Source organism: Rhinolophus hipposideros (genome assembly GCF_964194185.1).
Source record: "Rhinolophus hipposideros genome assembly, chromosome: 19".
NCBI lineage: Eukaryota > Metazoa > Chordata > Mammalia > Chiroptera > Rhinolophidae > Rhinolophus > Rhinolophus hipposideros.
Window position 1 is genome coordinate 12,451,764 of NC_138065.1, and position 23,308 is coordinate 12,475,071.

General features: G+C 41.9%; 1 protein-coding gene across 11 annotated transcripts in view; it reads right to left on the reverse strand.

Annotated features, from left to right (window-relative positions):
* The window catches only part of RAP1A (RAP1A, member of RAS oncogene family), a 72,245-nt gene extending 55,298 nt beyond the window's left edge, over nucleotides 1–16,947 (reverse strand). The window contains exons 1-4 of one of the 11 annotated variants that reach the window (XM_081025038.1): nucleotides 16,686–16,760; nucleotides 14,246–14,348; nucleotides 11,482–11,604; nucleotides 8,270–8,363 (exon numbers count right to left, since the gene is read on the reverse strand). The gene's annotated coding sequence lies outside the window, so the exon portion shown is untranslated. The other 10 variants (XM_081025035.1, XM_081025037.1, XM_081025036.1 and 7 more) reach the window with 10 other exon arrangements.
* Between the last annotated feature and the right edge of the window lie 6,361 nt (nucleotides 16,948–23,308).

The window sequence follows — 23,308 nt, forward strand, 5'->3', positions numbered from 1 at the left end:
GGCATACCATTTATAGAAATGTTTAAATCCTGTAATTAAACAATTATCCATAAAACAGTATATAAACGAATGTAACTGAGGCAAATCTGAGTTAGAAGAATCAAACAAAAGTCTTTTAAGTCTTCATATATCAATGGTACAATACTTTTCCCATTTTCTCTCATTCCCTGCACCCAGAAAATGGCAACCGAATTTTGCTTGTTTTTGTTTCAAAGTACAGATTTTATCATTACATATAATTCCATCTCAGGAATGCAGTCTGTTTATTAATTCCTTTGTAAAGCCTTTAACTTATTTTATCCCCTAAGAATCTTCATCTTTAAAAGTTTTAAATTTCATACTCTATAATGAATTCATTTTAGAAACTTCCATTTTCTAATTATAAAATATATGAAGAATGTATAGAGTTTGGAAGATCCAAAAAATATCACCTGTAATCCCATTTGAAGAGAACTCTTTTGGTGTTTCCTTTTAGCCTGGGTGAATAGACATTTTGTAAAAATAAAAACTGAAACCATACTATGAAAACATTGGTAATCTGCCTTTTCTCCCTTAACAACAGAGCACTTTTTAAAAATATGCTGACAAATGCAATTTTATAACTGATTTTCTACAAAACACTTTGGACTAAAAAAAAAATTTGTTATACTGTAATAATTAACCACGAAGTGGAGAGGGGATGGTGGGTCCTTCATTTGAAGAATTCTCTTTTACAAGTATTTGTTTTTAAAAAATCATTTGAAAATTTTCCTGATTGAAGGCATTTTCTTTGCACTAAAAAATCTGACATGTCCATCTTCAGCATGTCAAAGCACAGAAGACATTAAACACATGGTTGCGGAAGTGTTATGGTTGCAAAAGATGAAAACTGTGACAATTCCCTGTAGACAGCAAGCTCAGCTCAGTACACGTGAACCGAAGCAGAGCCAGCGAGCACCACCACAAAGTGATGATTCTTTATTTCCAGTATCTAAGGCCTATCGCTCACATCCACAGCAAGCAGATGGCACCGAGTGGTGACACAAACTCAAGCTTGGTCTATCTATGACAGCATTCCGAGTCTAAAGCATAATAAGAGTAGAGTAACTACAGCATCTGAAATCCTCCAACCCATGGATTCAACTGCTGATTTTGGTCGGTTCTTAAATTATAATGCTGTCATATTCCCATGTAAAAGTTATGACATTTGAGTATGAGTGAGAAATTATTAAACATTTATAATTCAAAGGGATGTTTTACAATCAAGTTTGTCTGAAGTATGCTATTCAATATTCAAAAGCCACAGGAACTTTTTAGAAAAACAGTAAAATAGTTTACTAATTTAGAGTTACTTAAGTTCCAGACTTATAGGGATGTTTAAAAGAAACACCATCAAAATAACAATATCTGAAAATCTAAACAAACAAAGATGGGTCTGAGAGATAAGATTCACCTTCCAAACTCACTTGCCCATGGTTTTTCTTAAGTTAATCTGATATTCTTAAATACTTAAATTTACTAAAGTTACACTCATATCAATTTTTAGATATACACATCTGCAGGGCAAATTGATACTTATACTTTATATGTTGAACAATTTCTGAAGCATGAAAATTTCATACTAAATCAATTATACGATTAGAATGGAGAGCAGTGGAATACAACAGTACACCAGTCTAAAAGCTGTCCTATAGAAATCTATTAAAAAAAACCCACACAAACAAACCCCACACAAAACAAAAAGAGCACTGAGGAAACCAAGAACCACAATATCAGTTATCTTTTATAAACCAGTCATATTATAGCCTTAGTCTCAGACATCCAGAAATAAAATTTAAAATATGTTCCTTCACAAAACCACCCTCTTCATTCTAAGTGTATAGTACTTGCAACTCAAACCAACAAGACTGACCCACACTTCATGAAGCAGTGAAAATGCCATGAAAAGGTGAGATTCGTCACATTCTCTCTGAAGGTGCCTGTCGTCCCACATCTAACCTAAACTGTTCTTTCTTCATGTTCTACTTTATCTCCTCATAGCCGTCACTTCATCAATTTCATTTCTCTTTTTGTGAAAATGTCTTTTCCAGTCAAGCACAGCAACTTCCATGTGTAAATCCCGTATCATAATCCCTTCCTTTTCGCAACCTTCTACTAAAATAGTTTCTTTAAAACTCTCAATTATCTACACCTACTTTCATCCCTTAGGTATTCATTCCTATTTGGTAATCATGTGAAAGAACTCTAGACTCAAATGTATTAGATGTTACTCACCTGAAGGATTAGAAACTGTAAAATACGCAGTTTAGAGATCTTATACTATTAGTCTGCCTGGTTATTAACATCAGTTGTGAAAAAATTTACCACATTATGTATTTTTTAACCCTAATATTATATTAAATGAATTATCAGTTCATATTTCTGAACCACACACTTTGTTTTACTAAATATAGAGAGCAGAAACACACGCCCCCACACAACTGAAACAGAGATTAGATGGACACCTAGTGTGGGCTACTTAATTATTTCAACTGTTGTTCGACCGCCGCATTTCAGAAAACTACAGTAAGTTTTCAACACATTAAAAATATATACAAACAGAACCAAAAGATAATACATTGAATGTGAATACAAGGGTTTAAAGCAGATTTTTCTTAAAAAAAAGCTGAAAACATTACAGACTACTCAGACAGCTAAAATTTCAGTGAAAATTACAGTTTCCATGTTTCTGGTTTTTATTCCCCTCTTCAGGATTTTTACTGTGTGATTTATTTTAAGTAACTTAAACCTCATGGGGGAGGAAGGCGTTTTGTACAGAAAAAAGATAGGTGAAGTCATTCATTTCTGAAGAATTTTCTAGACTCATCTGGAAGAAAAATAGTGTGTTGTACCAAAGAAAGGATTATAGTGATAGAGGCAGTCTCCTGCCATTCACCTACTGACAATCATTCATTCGTTCATGTTTGCATGTAGCAAAACGCAAATATTTACTGATCACCTATTTTATACTTTCCACTGAAATAGTCCCTGCTTCTGGTAGTTTCCTGTCAGCATTATTCTGTAATTAGAGTTTTTGAATTTTCATAAATTATACAGTTAAAAACTTTGAGTTTCATCATCTGTAAAAAATGGGCAATATTTATTTTGCAGATTTGCTGTGGATTAAATAAGATGCAAGGGCTTTACCTTCAAGGAAGTAACAGTCCCCCTCCCCAGTAGGCCCCTCTAGAGATTAGGACATTTCTCAGTGGTTCTCAACTTTACTATGAAAAACTTCTATTCTCCATGGATTCCATGTCTTTAAAGACTTTTATCTACCAACTGCATTGACATTTTATTAATCAGATAAGTAATGGCTAATTAGAACTCTCTAATTGTCAAAAGACATGAAAACTAATGAATAGTTAGGTTCTTAAGGTGCAGGCACAATTTTTATTGCATTAACAGCTTGCAAATCACCACAATGTTTGACAATGATTTGTGATAATTAGTCTTAAAGAGTTTGAGACATTATGTAACTATCGGTCAAAGCGAAGATACATAATATTTCACCTGTATAAATCTATTGATAGCAAATACACTTTTCATTAGGCTGTTTGCAATACTAAAAATAATTCACTCCTACCTCAGCAGACCCCTGAGAAAAACATAATTCCGTGTTTCCCCAAAAATAAGACCTAGCCGGATAATCAGCTCTAATGCGTCTTTTGGAGTAGAAATTAATATAAGACCCGGTATTACATTATATTATATTATATTATATTATATTATATTATATCATTATATTATACCCGGTCTTACATTATAAAGTAAAACCGGGTCTTATATTAATTTTTGCTCCAAAAGACACATTAGAGCTGATGGTCCGGCTAGGCCTTATTTTGGGGGAAACATGGTTTGTGTACCATAAGTTAGTAATTTTCTGTCTAGAGAAACTACTAATTACCTACAGATGTGTTTCAAGCCCAGTATCATTAGTAACACCATCTTCAAAGTTACACACATTTATCCATAAAGATAGGTAGTGATATCCGATGTCCACCCATTGTATTTCTAAGAAGAAAATCCAACCTTCACCACTGACTTTAGTGATTTGTCCCTTGCGAACCTCACCTTCCAGTCTCTTCTCAGCTTAGCGCGACAGCCTTCTCAGACATGACTAGCTGCTTCCCACTGTGGGGCTTGTGAACCAACTGGGCCCTCTGCCTGGTTCACTCCTCTTGCAGACGGTCACATCTGGCTTTTTGTCACTCAGGTCTCAGATTAAATACCATCATCTCAGGGAGCTTTTCCTCAACACTCAATCTAGACCCTGCCATCACTCTCTATCATTTCATCCCGTTATTGCTTCTTCATGGCATTTGTTACCTCTGAAATTATTTTGTTCACTATTTGTTTCTTTCCACCACCACCAAACCACATTCGTATAAAGAGAGCCATAAGAGCAAGTCTTATTAACTATTCCATCTCCAGTTCCTGGAATAGCACCAGGCACCCAACAATCAATAAATATTTTCTGGGTGGGTTAACTAGCCAAACTGTTCAAGATTATTCTGGGGGTGGATTCTGATTCTTAGTCAAGAACTTAATGTTTAGCATTCAAAATTGCTGATTTAAAAGGATTAAGAAAAAAGTGCTCTTTTGATAAAAAGAGTAAGAAATATGTATACATATTTTAGCAGTGGACTTTGTTCTTTTATTTTAATCCTTTGGGACAGAACATGAAAGTTTATTCATGTTTCACACACTTCCTATGTCATCTCATGTAAAAATTGAGTGAACTTTTTAAAATTTCAGCTTGAGGTATAATTAACATAAAATTGTAATTTTAAAAATAATTATATAATAATTTATCATAATTTTTAAGTAATTTCCTATAATAGTATATCATGAGCTGCAAGCCACTTAATCTAATAACGTATTTTTCCTGCCAAGATGAAAGCAGGCTTCTAAGAATGGAAGACATACATACTGGGGAAGCCACGGCTGCCATCATAGTGACAGTACCAGAATGGGCCAAACCAGGGAAGATCCTGTTCTCAGCTATGGTTGGGGGAGATGGGGAAAGGGTAAGAGTCATCAATCCTAGGAGAATGGCTATAGTTCTGATTTCTGTTGACAAACAGAAATACCTTTGAACCAATTCAAAATAGACTCAACTGGAATCTTAATAGTTTGCAACATTAAATAACTGTTTTGAATATCTGAAGTCTCTTTAGTAAACAAAGTATCATTCAGTTACCAGATTTGAGCTTTTGTAGTTTCACATAAGAAAAAGATGGTACTTTGTAAAAAGCAACACATACAGAATCACTAATACTATGTGTTGCGTTTGCTTATTACAGTCATGCCCTGCTTTACAATGGGAATATATTCTGAGAAATGCATTATTTGGCGATTTCATCTTTGTGTGAACGACAGAGTTACACACACCTAGATGGTACAGCCTATTATTGCTCCTAGACTACAAACCTGTACAGCATGTTACTGCACTGAATACTGCGGGTAATTTAACACAATGCTAAGTATTCGTGTACCTAAACATAGAATGGGTACAGTAAAATTACAGTACAAAAGAAAAAATGGCACACTTGTATAAGGCACTTATATGAACAGAGCTTACAGGACTGAGAGTTGCTCTGGGCGAGTCAGTGAGGGGGGTGAGTGCATGGGAAGGACATGACTGCACGCTCCTGCAGACTTTATAAACACTGTACACTCGGGCTACACTGAATTTTAAAACAACACAAGATTAAATCAAGCATGACACACAGTGATGCAATCAAAAGACACAGTAAACACGAGGTACATGAGGCTTCTGCTGGCGTAATCTGGCATATTGTTTTACAGCAAATCTTTTTTTACTAAGTAGAAAGAGTACACTAAATTAACGATAAAAAGTATAGAACAGTAAATACATAAAACCACTAACATAGTCATTTATTATCGTTATCAAGTAGTATGTATTGTACGTATTGTACGTGCTATACTTTTATGCAACTAGCGGCCGGCATGTCTGTGTACACCAGCACCGTCACAAACACGTGAGGAATGCCTTTCGATATGACTGCAAGTAGGAAAAAGGAATTTTGCAGCTTCATTATAATCTTATGGGACCAGCATTGTGTATGTCGTCCGTCACTGACAGAAATGTTATGTGGCACATGACTGTAATTTTAAAATATTTTCAAGGGTACTTTTAAAAGGAAGAGAGTTGAATAAAAATCAACAATAAGGACTTTATTTTTGAGTTTAGAAAATATTTGAAAACTAAAAGAAACATTTAGAAAGGTATAACAACTCAGTGGTTTAAAAAATGCAAACACCTTGAAAGTATCACAAGCCTGTATTTATTTTTTTAAAATTGGAGGTTTGCTTTTTTTCCCAACTGGTAATACTATAGGAAGATAGCTAGCAGATAATTCAGTCATGTGAGTTTACTTGGCCACTCAAAAAGAAATATTAATATCAACCTGTAGGCTAACTTCCTTAATGTGTTATTTAGTCAAGTGGAAAGCGCAATTAGCGTAGAGGTAGACCAGGTACCCGAATGACTAAGAATGGCATTTGCAAACTTTTCTTTTTAATTAAGAAATTAAGAGGGAAGGGAGAGAAGTACTAAAATATTTTTTCTAAATATCATATACTCAATTTCCTAGTTTTCATTGTTCCACATTTCACTGCCCTCAACATCCTATGCTTCTTAACAAACACGAAGTCTATACTTCACTTTTCATTACTTCTACTCACACAACTAATGTTCCTAAAGTCCAGTCACATTTACAAATCCTGGAAAGACCACACACAAAGAATTTCACCTTACGTTGAAGTATTTTAAGATAATACATTCTAGAAATTCAATGTCTAAACATGAGGATTCCCTGTTAACTAAGAACTCAAACACTAAATAAATGAAATATCTGAGGAGACTATAAATTTGTCAAAGGAATAGCATCAACATATGCTTTTCACTGATGAACAGGAATCTTTTATCTTCCAATTTCTTAAAAAAGGTAGCAACAACCACACTGTACTGAGTCCTACAGTGTCTTCTTTTGGAGGTTGCCTAACTCCATGTAGCCTATCTCTTAGATTCAGATGTTTTCTTTTGAATTCCTCTGCAAACTGGCTACACTTAAAGATCCAGAGATCTTCACAACAGTGACTCTCTGCAACTTCCCCCTCATTTTCCTTTAAATGCTTGTATCTTACCTGTGCTAAAAACAGCCTCCCTGTCTTTCTTCAATTCATTCTGTACTCGGTAGCCAGATTCATCTTCCAAAAGATGGAGTCATTTTCCTCATTATCAAAACTTCTTACACTCCTGAATTACGTCTATACTTCTCAGCCTAGCATCCAAATTCTAGCCTCAATCTACGTTTGCGGCCTTATCACCATATTTGCTAATTATACAATCCTAGGCTTCTGTCAAATCAGTCTCCTGTCCTCCAGCAGCTTGTCCTGAACTTTCTATATTGGCTCATGCCATTCCTACCACAAAGAATGTCTACCACTCCCTTCCAGCTGCCATTGCTCATGGCCATTTTGCATCTCTGCATTTAATCACATAAGCAAGGCCACACAATGACATATCCTGCCCCACCCACCCAAATGGGCAAAAAGCAAAAAACCCACCCAAATTTAACACTAGATAGCTTTTATTAAATGGCTTCTATGCGCCAACCAGTCTTACACAGTATTTCAAATCCTCTCAACAATCCTGAAGTAGGTATTATCTCCTTTTAAAGATGAGAAAGCCAAAGTTCAGAAACATCAAGTCATATATTTAGTAACTTATCTCGAATTACACAATGAGTTGCCTCAAATCATGTACTTAGTAGGCGGCAAGGCAAGGATTTGAACCCAGGCTGCCTACCTCCAGAGCCATTACTCTAAACACTTAAGTGTTTATTTTTTAGTCAGAACCACATGACTACCCCTTTCAATCTATCTGAAGAAATTTAGCCTTACATCATATTTCTTACTACATGCTATAAAATAAGCTTTCTCGTGTTTGTCATTTTAGAAAAGGGAGACATTAAAATGCTATTTCTTTCCAATAAAAGAACAACGTGCAAATTGTAACTCCAAGGAATATCTTTTCATGTCACAAGGATTACTTTTACCGGAAATATTTTCAAAGAAATTCATTCTAACCAACTTTTTCAAAGAGGACTGCAAATTACTAATGACGGTTTTACAGATTATTAGTAACGTAAGGATTTTGTGATTACCACCCAGGAATTCTAAAAGATAATCTATCAAATTGGCAAAGATTGTAAAAACTGACCTACTCAATGCCATTGAAGGTGCAGTGAGACACACATTCTTATACACAGGGCAACCACCCTCTGATTCAGTTATCCCACATCTGAGAATCTATCCTAAAGAAAAAAAAAAGATGTAATCAAATATAAGTGTATTAAAAGGTTTGCCACGGTGTTATTTAAAATAGTAATACTATAAAGAATCAACCTAAAAAGTCCCACACTAGGTAGGAGACCAGTATCTTGTTCAGAGAAAAAAAAGTAGAAGTAAAACGGTCTATGTAAAAGTATAATTCCAATTTTTTTAGAAATTAAAAAATCTGTACATACAAGGACAGAACTAGAAAAATGTACATTAAAATGTTACTCATAATTATCTCTGGGTGACATGTTTATGGGTATTCAATATTTATTTACATTTGTGTTCTTTTCCAAATTTGTCACAATGGAACATGAATTACTTTAAACAGGAAAAAATGTTTAAGCAGTTTTAAGCACTGAAAATGATCCGGAACCTAACAAGGGCATATTACTTGAAATAGAAACTACATTTCCTAGTGCGAAGAAGATGTCAAACTTCTTTTGTTTCCAGCTTCTATTACGCTCCCATTTACTTTTAGATTGTATAAAGAATGCCATCCAAAATGCAGTAGTGTTCATGAAATTGCATAAGGCTCACTAACCAAAAGTCAGCCAATACTCCCAACAGAAAGCACCACAGTTGAATTCTTTTACTGTGTTTATTGAAAATAATAAACATCCAATTAATCCTAATTCAAAACATGCAAAAATGGCAAAATCAGAAAAACTATTCTCATTTTCAAATTAAGAAATGTACTTTTGTTGCCTTACATCAGTTAGGTTGGGGAGGGGGTGGGGGACTTGAAAATAAAGCAGCACGTTACCAACATTCACTAAAAATACACACATGCATTTTATCTATATGCACATTTCTATTCTAGTGGATAGTTAACTTTAATGGCACAGGATGACTTTAATCAGTGTAGAAAAAATATTAAGCTGTACTAAAAAAACCCCAAACTTCTCACATTAAACATAGAATTTAAATTGCTATCTGAACAAGAAAATAAACTTCCCCACAATGTGACATATATGCAGAAAAGCAACTTGAAAAACAAAAAGTCTTGGACTGAAGTTAATAGGCAGCAAACAATTCTTATTTCGCTATATTTTAAACAACTGGGAAACTGATAAAATACTAAAAAGCTGTTAGAAAATAAGGCCACAGAAACAGTTGATAAGCAACTAAGAGAATTTAAAATATTTTACTTAGACATTAACATCATTCTATTTTTATTCTACCATGAAAATACAACATTTATTTATAAAACATATGTCAGATTCTGGCAAAGAAAATAAATTAGTAGCTTATAAATTCCTTAAATAGAAGCTTCCATCAAAGAGCCTAATATTGGGTCACTCAAACATCTGTTCAATGACTGAATCTGAAATCTACTAATGAAATTATGCAACGTTTTCACAAGCATACAATGGAATTTAAAAAGTGTTTCAAAAGACAATAATTTAGACTAGATACTGAAAGCTACATAAAATCGAAAGACGAGTGTTAAATTTCAACTGTTAAAATCATTAAATCATGGTTACTTGTTTAATGTTCTATAATACTTCTCTAGAACAGAATGATTCCTATTTATAAATGAATTTTAAAATATCACTCAAAATACAGTGAATGAATTTTCTCTCTGGGTTACACATCTGACAAGTCTGAAATGTTCAGTCTGCAATAAGGGAGAATTTCCTACTACTACTAACTTAGAATCTTACAAGCTGCATTTGGGATTTGTCCAAAAAAAGCAGTTGTAGCCAGTTCTTTGTGCCTCTATTACTTTACACTTTTGTAGTTGATAACTAAACCATAGTTCTATCCTTAGCAAAGTTATTTTTTTTACAACCAGAATAACACAATATAGCACAGCAAACAACCATGATTGTTACAGGTATATATACTCGTGAGTTCAACCTAAGGCAGTTCAAGTTTTAATTAATCCAACAATGTATTTTATCAGTTATAATGTGTAGTTTGGCATTTCCTATTCTTATGAAATATCACCTAATTTAAATGAACCAAATATGGATTACACATTTAATTCCAAATCTGGTTAACTTTACCATTCCACACTTTGAAACACACTCTTTCAATGTGAAGTAATAAAGAGGCTCAAGATAGGAATCTGTATCTGGGAAAACTGGATATGCAAAGAAAACGTTTTCCCCCAGATTTATCTACTTAAATTTATACAGCTTAAATGAATAAGTCATTGGTACAAAAAAGCCATTAACTTGTCTAATGATTCAAGTTAATTTCATAGAACATATTAAACCCTCCATGTATGTATCATGTGCTTATGAAAAGCATGAGAAGGATTTTTAGACCACTTATAAAAAGATGTACAATATTTCTTGTCTCAACTTCACCTTAATCATCACACGTAATTTCCTTTTTCTTATTGGTGCACGCGAGTACCTTCTACTTCTAAAAGGCCTGTTTTCAAGCAGAAATGAGAGCATGGCATAGTTCTCTGTTGAACTGCTTTATTGATCAGAATACCACGATAAACTAAGCTTATAGGTTCAATACTCACTTGGATCATTTAACTTTGAAACAAACTGCCCTCTTAACCAGTCATCTCAAAACTGTGTGAAAGGGATTGGAGAGATTATGTGAACCATTCAGTGCAAACCCATAACCACTATTACAAAAATTCAAAACGTGAATGGGCCAATATTATCTCTGTGCATGAAAAGACTGAAAAGCACAGTAAAAACTACCCCAAATTTCATCCACAGAAAAGGAAAAATTGGATGCTTCACCTACCTCAGTAACATATGCAAGCCTAAGTATATTTGTTTAACACTAATCTTTTCCATGTGATTGGCATTAACTCAGGCAACACACATGATATCAGAATGAGCAGAAAATCTTTGGAAATATGCCGTAACTTTTTTAAATTTATAAGTTTAATTTGAAAAGGAACATTAGGAGGAAATTTGTATTCACAATTTTAAACTCACCACAACATTGTGATATAAATGCTTTATATGAGATATTTTTATTGAATTCCTAAAACAGGAGAATTTTAGAACTGGAAGCTTAGAGGTTATCTGAGGTTCAATGAACATTCGCTGGGTCCCTAGCATGTATCAGACACAGTGCTAGGTGCTTGCAGGTAACTCCATTAGTTCAACTACTCACTTCATAGATATTGGAGTTCCCTGCTCATGCCAAATCAATCCAGCTAGATTTCACAACCAGAAATGCTGAGCAATGCCTTCACAGTGGTATAATTTCTATCAAAACAGACTGGTATCATCCTCCCTTAAAAAAATAAATAAAATTTCAAAGATGCAATGCTGACCTTATTTAACAGAAACAATACTCTCTGTTTTGAATAACTAAAGAATTACAACAATTTAAAAATTCAACTGTGAGAGTCCTCAACTGAGTACCAGGTTGCGTAATTTATTGCAAAGACCAAAACATGAGGCTGTCACAGTTGTAAAATTCTAAAGACATACAAATTGCAGATACCATTTTAAAAAATCCCTTTGTAAGGGGGTAAAAAAAGGAATTCTCAGTATGAAAAATTAAATGCTGACCGGCCCAGTGGCTTAGATGGTGGGAGGGCCGAGCTCCTAATGCTGAGGCCACTGGTTCGATTCCCACATGGGCCACTGAGCTGCGCCCTCTATCGCTAAAATTGTGAACAACAGCTCTCCCTGGAGCTGGGCTGCTGTGAGCAGCTGGAGGTTGGCGGGAGCCCCCTTGGGCTACCGAGTAATGCCATGAGCGGCTGGTGGACAGCATGAGTGGCCGGCAGGCAGTGTGAGAGGCCGACAGGCAGCATGAGCTGCCCTGGGCTACCATGAGCTGCTGTGAGCGGCTGACCGATGACTGGTGACCCACTGCCTCGGCCGGGGGGGAACGCGAGGCTCATAACACCAGCCTGGGCCAGTGAGCTGTGTCCTACACAACTAGACTGAGAAACAACGGCTTGAACTGGAGTGGGGGTGGGGATGGAAGGGGAAAAAAGGAAAAAAAAACACTACCTGTTTGATTGGAATGCTGATTTTATATAAAAGATCATCAATCACATACTAACAAAGTTCATGGGTTAACAGTGAACACTGGCAAGATTTGAAGAAATTTAGCTATTAGATTACAAAATAAACAGAATGTAAAACTCCCTGAGGGTAGAGACGCTAATTCATTTCTCTATCGCCCCAAAATTAAATGATGAAGAGAGGTGACCTAATAGTACACAAACTCCAAATACGAGCTAGTAGAAAATTAAACCTAACTATCTAAAAGATCTCTTTTTATAACTCAAAATTTTAAAGTATTAAATGATAATACTCAATGAAAGTGACATTACCATGAAACTTCAGATCAACAACTGTGGCGATCACTTTAATAAGTACAACCCACTCTTTGAAGGACTCATAGATACACCAAGAACACAAAGATATTCACATACTTTGATTCAGTAGTCCTTCTGGAAATCAACCCCCAGGAAATATTCCAAAAGAGAAAATGTTGCATTTACAAAAATGTTCATTTCATTGTTATTTTAATGGGGGGGGGAAGGAAGCTACTTCTATGCCCAACAGCAGGTAGATGGACTGTTTTGCAACCGCTGAAAAAGATTTAAAATGAAGATTAACCTCCTCATTGGTCTTCCTGCTTCCTCCACTCTTGCTCCCTGTGCCCCAAGTTGATTTCCACACAACAGCCAGGATGATTCTCACAAACTTCAGTGAAAACAGGTCTCCCTTCGGCTCAAAACCATGTCATTCAAAGTAAAACCCAAACTTCTTTCCAAGGACTTACAGTGTGGCCCCAGCTACTTCTCTAACGTCAAACTGTCTTGGTGGCCCTCTTGCTTACCGGCCTCCTAGCTGTCCTAAAAAAGACCAAGTACACTGAGGTGTCTTTGCACTTGTTCTCTCTGCCTGTAACCTTTCCCCCCCCAGAGAACACACATCTCCTCACTTCCTTCAGGTCTCTACTCCAGTCTCATGTCTTCCCTGCCTACCTTCCCTGCTACTGATTCTCTAACCTACTTTACTCCCCTGCATAGCTCTTATCATCTGACATATCCTATATTTATTTGGAAATGGTCCGTCTCTCCTGATTAGAATATAAACTGTATCACGGTAAGGACTTGGTTTTATTCCAATAGGCATTCAAAAAACACTTGTTGAATTAACATTGAATGTCGATACAATAATTATTAACTACATGAAAAACCATGCATAGTAAAAGCTTGGAAGACAACAGGAAAACGGTTTGATTTGTGAACATTTTCAAGTGCTGTTGCTATTGCTCAGAAGTATTAAATGTAATAGTATTACATTTAAAAGTATTAAAGTATTTAAATACATTTAAAAGTATAAAAGTAGAAGTATTAAATGTAAAAGAAATATGTACAATAAAAATCATGTCAGTCGTGATTAGGATTTTAGGCTGCCAAAAGCAACTATAACAGTCTTATTTCTTTTGAAGCCATTCTTAACTGTTACTGACTGGTAACAGTTACTAATGAGAACTTTTCCCCACAACATTGTAATAACAATCACTCTTAAATCGTGTTCCCAAAGACCGAAAGTTTAATCTGTAGGTGCAAACACTGTCATTCCCGAGACAACACAGAAAATGAAAAAAGGCTTTTCAACAGTTTTAACAAGGAAATGAATAATATTCAGGAATTCCAGTTTACTTTCCAGATAGGTAACCGTGGTTGGCTTCAGAGGGCCCCCGAAATGGCAACATTTTGTACATAAATGCCTATTACTCTTTTTCCTGCGGAGAGAGTCTGTATATTTCACCATATTCTCAAAGGTATCAGTGGCCTAAAAAGGCCAAGCATTACTATTTTACGTATTGGAAGTGAAATGCAATAGCCACATGGAAGCTCCCCCTCAAAAGGACAGAAGATACTACTGATACTTAGACACACCTCTGTAATCATTCAAGCAATGCCCAATAAACGTCTACCGCACACCAGGCACCGACAATCCTCCACTCCTCACCGAGGAAACAAGAGTCCCTGAAACACCAGACTAAAACAAGAATTTCAACCAACGCAAATGTAACTTCGAAACAGAAAGGGTTCCAGGCAATGACAATACAGACACAAAGGAGCTGGGGGCCGGATCTAGTGCTTACGGTGTCAAAACACGGCAGACATCAAGGACATGAAGAGACACACTGCTCAGACACAGGCCCACCCCCTCACGCGGACAGGACACCCAGAGTAAGTTTCCGAGTCCCGTCTCCAGCAGCACCCCGTTTCCAGCAGCCCCCCCGTTCCCAGCAGCACCCCCGTCTCCAGCAGCACCCCGTTTCCAGCAGCACCCCGTCTCCAGCAGCGCCCGTCTCCAGCAGCACCCCCGTCTCCAGGAGCACCCCGTTTCCAGCAGCACCCCGTCTCCAGCAGCACCCCCGTTTCCAGCACACCCCCCCCGTCTCCAGCAGCACCCCCGTCTCCAGCAGCACCCCGTTTCCAGCAGCACCCCGTTTCCAGCAGCACCCCGTCTCCAGCAGCACCCCAGTTTCCAGCAGCACCCCGTCTCCAGCAGCACCCCGTTTCCAGCAGCACTCCCGTTTCCAGCAGCACCCCCGTCTCCAGCAGCACCCCGTTTCCAGCAGCACCCCGTTTCCAGCAGCACCCCCGTTTCCAGCAGCACCCCGTCTCCAGCAGCACCCCGTTTCCAGCAGCACCCCCGTTTCCAGCAGCACCCCAGTTTCCAGCAGCACCCCCGTCTCCAGCAGCACCCAGTTTCCAGCAGCACCCCCGTTTCCAGCAGCACCCCAGTTTCCAGCACCCCCCCCCGTCTCCAGCAGCACCCCCGTGTCCAGCAGCACCCCGTCTCCAGCAGCACCCCGTCTCCAGCAGCACCCAGTTTCCAGCAGCACCCCCGTCTCCAGCAGCACCCCGTCTCCAGCAGCACCCCAGTTTCCAGCACCCCCCCCCGTCTCCAGCAGCACCCCCGTGTCCAGCAGCACCCCGTCTCCAGCAGCACCCCGTCTCCAGCAGCACCCAGTTTCCAGCAGCACCCCCGTCTCCAGCAGCACCCCGTCTCCAGCAGCACCCCGTTTCCAGCAGCACCCCGTCTCCAGCAGCACCCCAGTTTCCAGCACCCCCCCCGTCTCCAGCAGCACCCCGTTTCCAGCAGCACCCCCGTTTCCAGCAGCACCCCGTCTCCAGCAGCACCCCGTTTCCAGCAGCACCCCGTCTCCAGCAGCACCCCGTCTCCAGCAGCACCCCGTTTCCAGCAGCGCCCCTCCGGAGCCGCCCTCCGCCCCGCGCCTGAAGGTGGGAGCCCACGCACGTTACTGCGACCCGGACACAACCAGAAGGAGAACCCCAGCCGCCCGCACGGCGGCGGCCCACTAACCTCTGCCCCGTACCCTCCCTCTCGTGTCCGACGCTCCCCCCTTCAAAGCGCCGACAAAACCGCCTTCCCTCCGAACGGACGGTCACCGCTCCAGGCCAGTCCTCCCCCCGCGGGGCCAGGTGCCCCGGACCCGGCGCTCGGCCCGGGGGAGCCCCGTCGCTTTGGGGCAGGAGGGTCTCCCCGCGCGTGTCCCCACGGCGGTCAGTGACACGAGGCCGCCGAGGACCGCGTCCCCGCACTTCCTGAGGAAAAGGGCAGGCGACACTGCCGCCGGCCCCGGCCCGGAGGAAGACACGGACCCCACGGGCCGCGTCCCCCAACGCAGGCCAGGGACGCGGAGACGCGGGCAAAGCACGGCCGGAAAGGCGGACACACGGCTGCGGAAGCCGCGGGGGCCACGAGGGCGGGAAAGGGGCTGCGAGGTGGCGGGTGGCGGGGGACGGACACATGTCAGCCGCGCGCGCCCGGCGGGACAGAGGCGACGGCGACCGGGACCCGCACCGAGGGGCCGGCGGCGGGGCAACGCTCGGGCCCCCGCGAGGCCGAGCCGGGAGCGCGGACAGGGCACCGTCCCCGCGGCCGCCGCGCCTCGCGCCCCCGAAGGCACCGCGGCGTCCGCAGGCAGCCGCCACCGGCGGTGGGGACGCGCGGGCAGCGCGGAGAGGCGGCGGCCGCCCGTGCACACCGCCCGGGGCGCGGCGCCGGGCCCGGAGTCCGGGGGGCGGCGGAGGCAGCGGCCCGGGCCGTGACACCGCCGGGCGCGCGGGGCGGGGGACACAATGTCCCCTTTCTCTCCCGCACCGGCCCGGCCCCTCCCGGCCGTCTCCCGCAGGCCCAGCCCCGGCCGCCCGGCTCAGCCCGCGGGCGTGGTTGGCTCGCGCCCCGGCGGCTGCGGCCGGGCCTCCCCGAGCGCCGGCCCCTCCCGCCCGCCAGGCCCCCGGGCCGCCGCCCCGGACACCGAGGGAACGCGGCGGAGGAAGGGGGAGCCGGGGGACTGACCGGCGACAGGAGCCGCCTCAGCCCCGGCTCGGCCGACCCGCGCCCCCCGCTCCCTCTGGGGCCGGCCCCGGCTCCCCGCCCCTCACTCACCCCCCCGGTCCGGCGCCTCCTCCACCTCCTCCTCCTCCTCCTCCCTCCTCTCGGCCGTGGCTCCTGCTCCGGCTCTGCGCGGCGACGGCGGCAGCGGCCTCGAGAGCGGTGGCGGCGGCGGCGCCTCCAGAACGCGCACGCACGCAGCACGCAGGCCCCGCCCCCCGGCTGCGCCCCGCCCCTCCGAGTCGCGGTCCGCGAGGCTTCGGCCCCGCCTTCGCCGCGGAGTTCCGGAGTCCGCTTAAAGGGGCCGCGCAGGAAGGGGTGGGGAGAGCGGAGAACGCTGCTGGAGGTGCGGGGAGTTCCGGCTCTGCGGAGGGTGGGATGCGGCGGGGCGCGGCGGGCCGGAAGTGATCCGAGGAGGGGTCCGAGGGTTCAGGAGACAGGAAATCTTGATGGGAATGCAACCATTCCGCAAGTGCTAACTGACCACCTAGTAGGTGCCAGGCACTGTCCTAGGCGCAAGGGACAAAGCCATAGGCCAGCAAGGGCCGTCGTGGAGCGCGAGAGTTCTAGTGGGGCGAGAGAGAGGAGACAAGTAAACAGAAGTTTCAAGTGGGGGTAAGGGGTGTGCAGAAAAACAAAGCCGGGAGTGGGGTGACGTTATAGCTAAGCAGACGTTGCCCCTCGGAGGCGACCTCTGAGCACAGACGTATGATGGAAAGGACCGAGCCCAGCAAACACCTGGGTGGGGGTGGCACAGCCTTTCCAGGCTGAAAGAAAACCAGCCGTCAGCTCAGAGGTGGGAATATGCCGGGCACGTTGCAGGAACACCTAAAGGCCAGTATCGCCCGGGGGAGCCAAGTAGCCAGAGAGCAATAGTGCTTAGGCCGCGGTGGGGAAGTAAGTGGCCAGATCCCGCGGAGCCTTAGGGGCCGTTACACGGGCAACAGAAAGCCAGGGGAGGGTGAGCAGGTGAGTGACCACGTCCGATTCACGTTTTTAAAAGTTGTTCTTGTTAATGTGTGTAAGACACACAATAGGGGAGCATAGATGTCTGCAAGAAGACCCGTAACGAAGCTGTTGGTGAAATAGGGTGGCCGCAAAGAAGGCGTGAGAAAAGGGCTGTTCAGATAGATTTTTGAATTGAGATGGATTTGGCAAAGAGTGTGTGAAAAAAAAACACAAAAAGATCGTGGATGATTATCAGGTTCAGGGCCTCAAGGGTGGGTTAATGGTGGCGCCATGTAATGAGATGGGGAAAGAGTCAAGGAGGAGAAAATGCGGGATGGGGAAAAAAGGAGGAGTTCTGTTCTGTATGTGTCACGTAGGTGCTCTGTATACATCCAAGTGGAAATACTAGTAAACAATTGGATCCATGAATCTGAGATAAAAATGTGGGGTTCATCAGCACACAGAAGCTTTTTAAGCAATAGGTCTACATAAAACCACTTGGGGAGGGAAAGCAGCTGGGGGCGAGGACTAAGGAACTCCAACACTTGGAGATTAAGTAGAAAAGGAGAAGGAGCTATGGGTCAGGTGGGAGGAACACCTGCAGAGGGTGGCCTGTTGGAAGATGACAGGATTGTTTCAGGAAGGTGGCAGTGATCAGTCTTCACCAAATACTGGTGAAATGAGTAAAATGAGATCTGAGAGCTTGAAGACTGGATTTGGCCTGATGAAGGTGCCTGATGGCCTTGACGAAAGCAGTTTCAATGGGGTCAAAGAGGAGAAAGTCTGATTAGGGTATGTTAGCAAGAGAATGGCAGGTGAGGGAGAGCAAGTGTTCATAGCAAATCTAAAAGCTGAGGAGCTGTCCTGTCAGGGCAAGTGAGAAGTGGACAGTAGCCAGAGGATTCCTTGGGATCAAGGGAGGGTATTTTAAAGTGGGAGATGTTTCCTCATGTTAGTATGCTGGAATGACCCTTCCGGAAGGTAGAAATGATACTGCAAAAGAGGAGACAACTGGAGAAAGATTGTCCTCAAGTAGGTGAGACGCAGTGGGACCTAGCATAGAAGTAAAGAGCTTGGCCTTGGATAGAAGCAAGGACAGTATGTTTACACACTGTTTTTGGAGAGAAGGCAACGTTTAGCTGCAAACGCAGGTAGGTCGGGTAGTCCATTTGGTGGTGGCGTGCTCAGGCCACCATGGAGCAGAAGGGGCAGGTGGGCTTTGACATCCAGCCCCTGTTCTGCCAACCAGCTGTGAAACCACATCAACCCGGAGGAAGGGGCACCTTTTCTAATTGCTCCGCCTGGAGGGGTGGTGCCTTGTTGCATTCCTACACACATACACTGTGCAGTTTCTCAATTTGCAGAGTCCTGTGTGTGCCGGCTCCCTCTCACTGTACTTTACTATGTGCAATGGTGACCGGGGAGAGGCTATTGGCTATTTAAGGAGATAGAAGAAGGTGAGAAAGAACTCTCCTGAAGAGTGGCAAAGTTACTAGAGAAGTGTAGTCTGGATAACGCTGAGGGCCCTCTTGAGTTGGTGATCCTATATTTAAAATGAGACCACTTGGCAAGGTTGTGTGGTTTTTCTCCAGCCACATTCCGTTGCTGGGTGTGGGGGCGAGGTGGAGAAGTTGAAGGAGAGTTGGATTTAACTAGGGCTGGGTTTCCTGGTGAAAGTCAGTGAGAGGGGCAGGGGAATATGTCAGCAATTGGTAATTAGCCATAGACCTTGGAATCTAAGCCGTGAGAGAAGAGAGGGCAAGTAAAACAGCAGTGGGGCCAATGGTTCAGTGGTCCCTGTGGGAAAGCATAGTTCAAGAGGAAGCAATCAAATAAGTGTGGGCAAGGGGACTTTCCAAGGATGGAGCATGGGGAAGGGTGAGTGAGACGGTTGGGAGAGAGGAAGCGAAGATAATCTGTGAGAAAAAGGGTTCAGGCAGGTGCCTGGAGTGAGGAAACAGCAATGATGCCTTCGGGCTTATGCCCTCCTCCCAGTAAACACATGAGCCATTGGTCTGGGAGAGGACAAGGGAGCCGTACAGTCTGGGGAGAAACTGAGTGGAGGAGACGATAAGCCAACTTCATACTGCTGGTCTCCTTTATAAGCCTTGGGGAGAGCCCACTGGGTGCTTTGTTTTTCCCACCCTCCCCTTTCACTGTGGACACCCAGGCACTTGTGTTAGCATTTTATCCTGCCTGGTATTTGACGGAAACTAAACATCTTTCCTCCTCTTCCTGACTTCCCTGTTCGATTCGCAGCACTACCTTCCTCAGTTACTCAGCCACCTTTAATCCATCTTCCCTATCCCTATACCCAGTCAGTCCCCAAAGCGTAGCACTCTTCACTGTCCAATAGAACATTCTGCCATTATGGAAATGTTCTCATCTTCGTCGTCAAAAGGGTAATCACATATGGACAATGAGCACTTGAAATGTGGCTAATAGGACCGAGGAACTGGATTTTAAACCTCACTTAACTTTAATGAATGTAAATGAGATTTAAAGAGCCACTTGTGGCTGGAGCTACTGTATTGGACACACAGACGTAATAGATGCTTCCTACAGACGTCTCTTCCACCGGCCCCCTGTCTGCATTGCAACTACCCTGGGTCAGGTACTGATTACCTCCAGTCTAGACTTTTTCTATAGTCTCCTACTTGGTCCTCTGCTTAGTTGCTTTCCCTTCAGCCCATCTTGTGTTCTTGCCAGAACCATCTCTCTGCAGTGGCCAGATGATGACTCCACCCTATTTTAAAAAATTATCAGTAGTTCCCTGTCACATCAGATACTAATTACTTAGGCTGCCAATTGCCCAATTATGTGTCTTCACCTCGCTCTTCCAGCCTGACCTTGCAATGCACCTTTACATATATAGAGCTGGTTCCCAATCAAAATTGCACTACTTGCAGTAATGCCTACCAACTTTTTACAAAGGAGCCAACTTACTTGCCTAAATTCTCTCTGCCTGGAACAATATGCCTTCTTTCAGACTCCAAATCTGTTGAAATTCTTGAAGGCCTGTGTCGTATTGCAGCTCGTACCTGGAACTTTTTCCGATTTTTTTCTCTCTGAATCCCACTGTTCCTATTTTTGCCTCACCTGTGACACTTACAGACTGCCTTGTCATATGTTTTGTGTATTCATTTTATTCCTGTTACTAAGTATTCCTCCTTGCAGATTACTGTGTTTTAATTATGTTAGTGCCTCGTGCAGTGTTAGTTTTGTATCTTATATATACAAGGTACTTCTCAACCAGCCACTGAATTGAGTTATATACACTTTTGCGGAATCTGAAGAACGTTCACGCTTCTCTCTAGGAGTCATATCACTAACCCTCAAAAGTATTCTCTTTGAAAGAGTATTCTCTTTATGCCCTGGGACAAACAAAAAGAAAAAGAAGCAGAAGAAGCCAAGAAGCCATTATTTCATGGCACTCCTCTTAAACAACTGAAATTTCTTAAGTTGGAAGGCCAAGTTTGATGCAGAGCTCTTGGAAATTAAAAAGAAATGGATGAAAGAAGAACAAGCAAGAAAAAATAAGTGGGAAACAGCTATCTGAAACATAGTCATCTCCACACATCTGCTCTCCAGTTCTTAGAGGTTGCTAGAAACGAGGTAGATGAGTCTTTGGAAACAGATGACTTTGATGACTTGGGTCATCCAGACTACAGTCCTGCTGACCCACAGAGTCACTTCCCTTTTCTCCACATTCTTGCCAACACTTGTCATTTCTTATCTTTTTGATAACAGCCATTCTAACAGGTGTGAGGTGATATCTCATTGTGGTTTTGATTTGCATTTTCCTGATGATTAATGATGTTGAACATCTTTTTATGTACCTGTTGAACACCTGTATGTCTTTGGAAAAAATATCTGTTCAGATCGTTGGCCCATTTTTTAATAGGATTGTGTTTTTGTTTGTTTGTTTTTTTACTATTGAATTGTATGAGTTCTTTATTTATTTTGGATATTAACCTCTTATCAGACATGATTTGCAAATATTGCCTCCCTCCTATTCATCGGGTTGCCTTTTTGTTTTGTTAATGGTTTCCTTTGCTGTGGCAGAAGCTTCTTAGTGTGATGTAGTCCCACTTGTTGATTTTTGCTTTTGTTGCTCTTACTTTTGTTGTCAGATTAATAAGTCATTGCCAAGACCCAGGTCAAGGAGTTTACTGCTTATGTTTTCTTCTAGGAGTTTTATGGTTTCAGGTCTTACATTCAAGTCTTTAAACCATTTTGAGTTAATTTTATGTAAAAATAGTGGTCCAGTTTTGTGCACGTATCTGTCCAGTTTACCCAACACCATTTACTGAAGAGACTGTCCTTTCCCCATTGTATGTTCTTGGCTCCTTTGTCATAAATTAATTGACAATATACACGTGGGTTTATTTCTGGGCTCTCTATTCTATTCCATTGATCTATGTGTATCATTGGAAACAGTGTGGTTTACTGTTTTAATATTGTAGCCATACTGTTTTAATTACTGTAGCTTTGTAATAGAGTTTGAAATCAGAGAGCATGATACCTCCAACTTTCTGAAGATAGCTTTGGCTTCTTGGAGTCTTTTGTGGCTCCATACAAATTTTAGGATTGTTTGTGCTAGGTCTGTGAAAATTGCCATTGGAATTTTCATAGGGATTACATTGAATCCTACATTGAATAGATTGCTTTAGGTAGTATGAACATTTTAATAATATTAATTCTTCTAGTCCATTAGCCTGGAATATCTTTTCATTTATTTGTGTTTTCAATTTCTTTAATGTTTTGTAGTTTTCAGTATACAGGTATTTCACCTCCGTAGTTAAATGTATTCCTAGGTATTTTATTCTTTATAATGCAATTGTGAAGCAGATTGTTTTCTCAATTTCTCTTTTTGATAATTTGTGCATTGATTTTTTGTATCCTTCAACTTTACTGAATTTGTTTATTAGTGCTAACTGTTTTTTTGATGGAGTCTTTAGGGTTTTATATGTAATATTATGTCATCTTCTTCCTTTTCAATTTGGATACCTTTTATTGCTTTTTCTTGCCTACTTGCTCTGGCTAGGACTTCCAATACTATATTGAATAAAAGTGGCAAGTGTGGGCGTCCTTGTTTTGTTCTTGATTTTAGAGAAAAAGTTTCCAGCTTTTCACTGTTGAGTATGATGTTTGCTATGGGCTTGTCACAGATGGCCTTTATTATGTGGAGGTACATTTCCTCTATACCTGCTTTGTGGAGTGGTGTTTTTTTTTTTAAATCATAAATGGATGTTGAATTTTGTCAAATGCCTTTTCTGCATCTCTTCAGATAGTCATACGATTTTCATTTTGTTAATGTGGTGTCTCACATTGACTCATTTGCAGGTGTTGAACCATCCTTGTATCCCTGGAATAAATCCCACTTGGCCATGGTATATGACTCTTTTTATGTATCAGTCTGCTAATATTTTGTTGAGGATTTTTGCATCTATGTTTGTCAGGGATACTGGCTTATAATTTTCTTTTCTTGTGGTGTCCTTGTCTGGTTTTGGTATCAGGGTAATGCTGGCCTCATAAAATGAATTTGGAAGAGCTCCCTCCTCTTCTATTTTTGGAAAGAGTGTGAGAAGGATTGGTATTCTTATTTGAATACTTGGTAGAATTCACTCTGGTCCTTG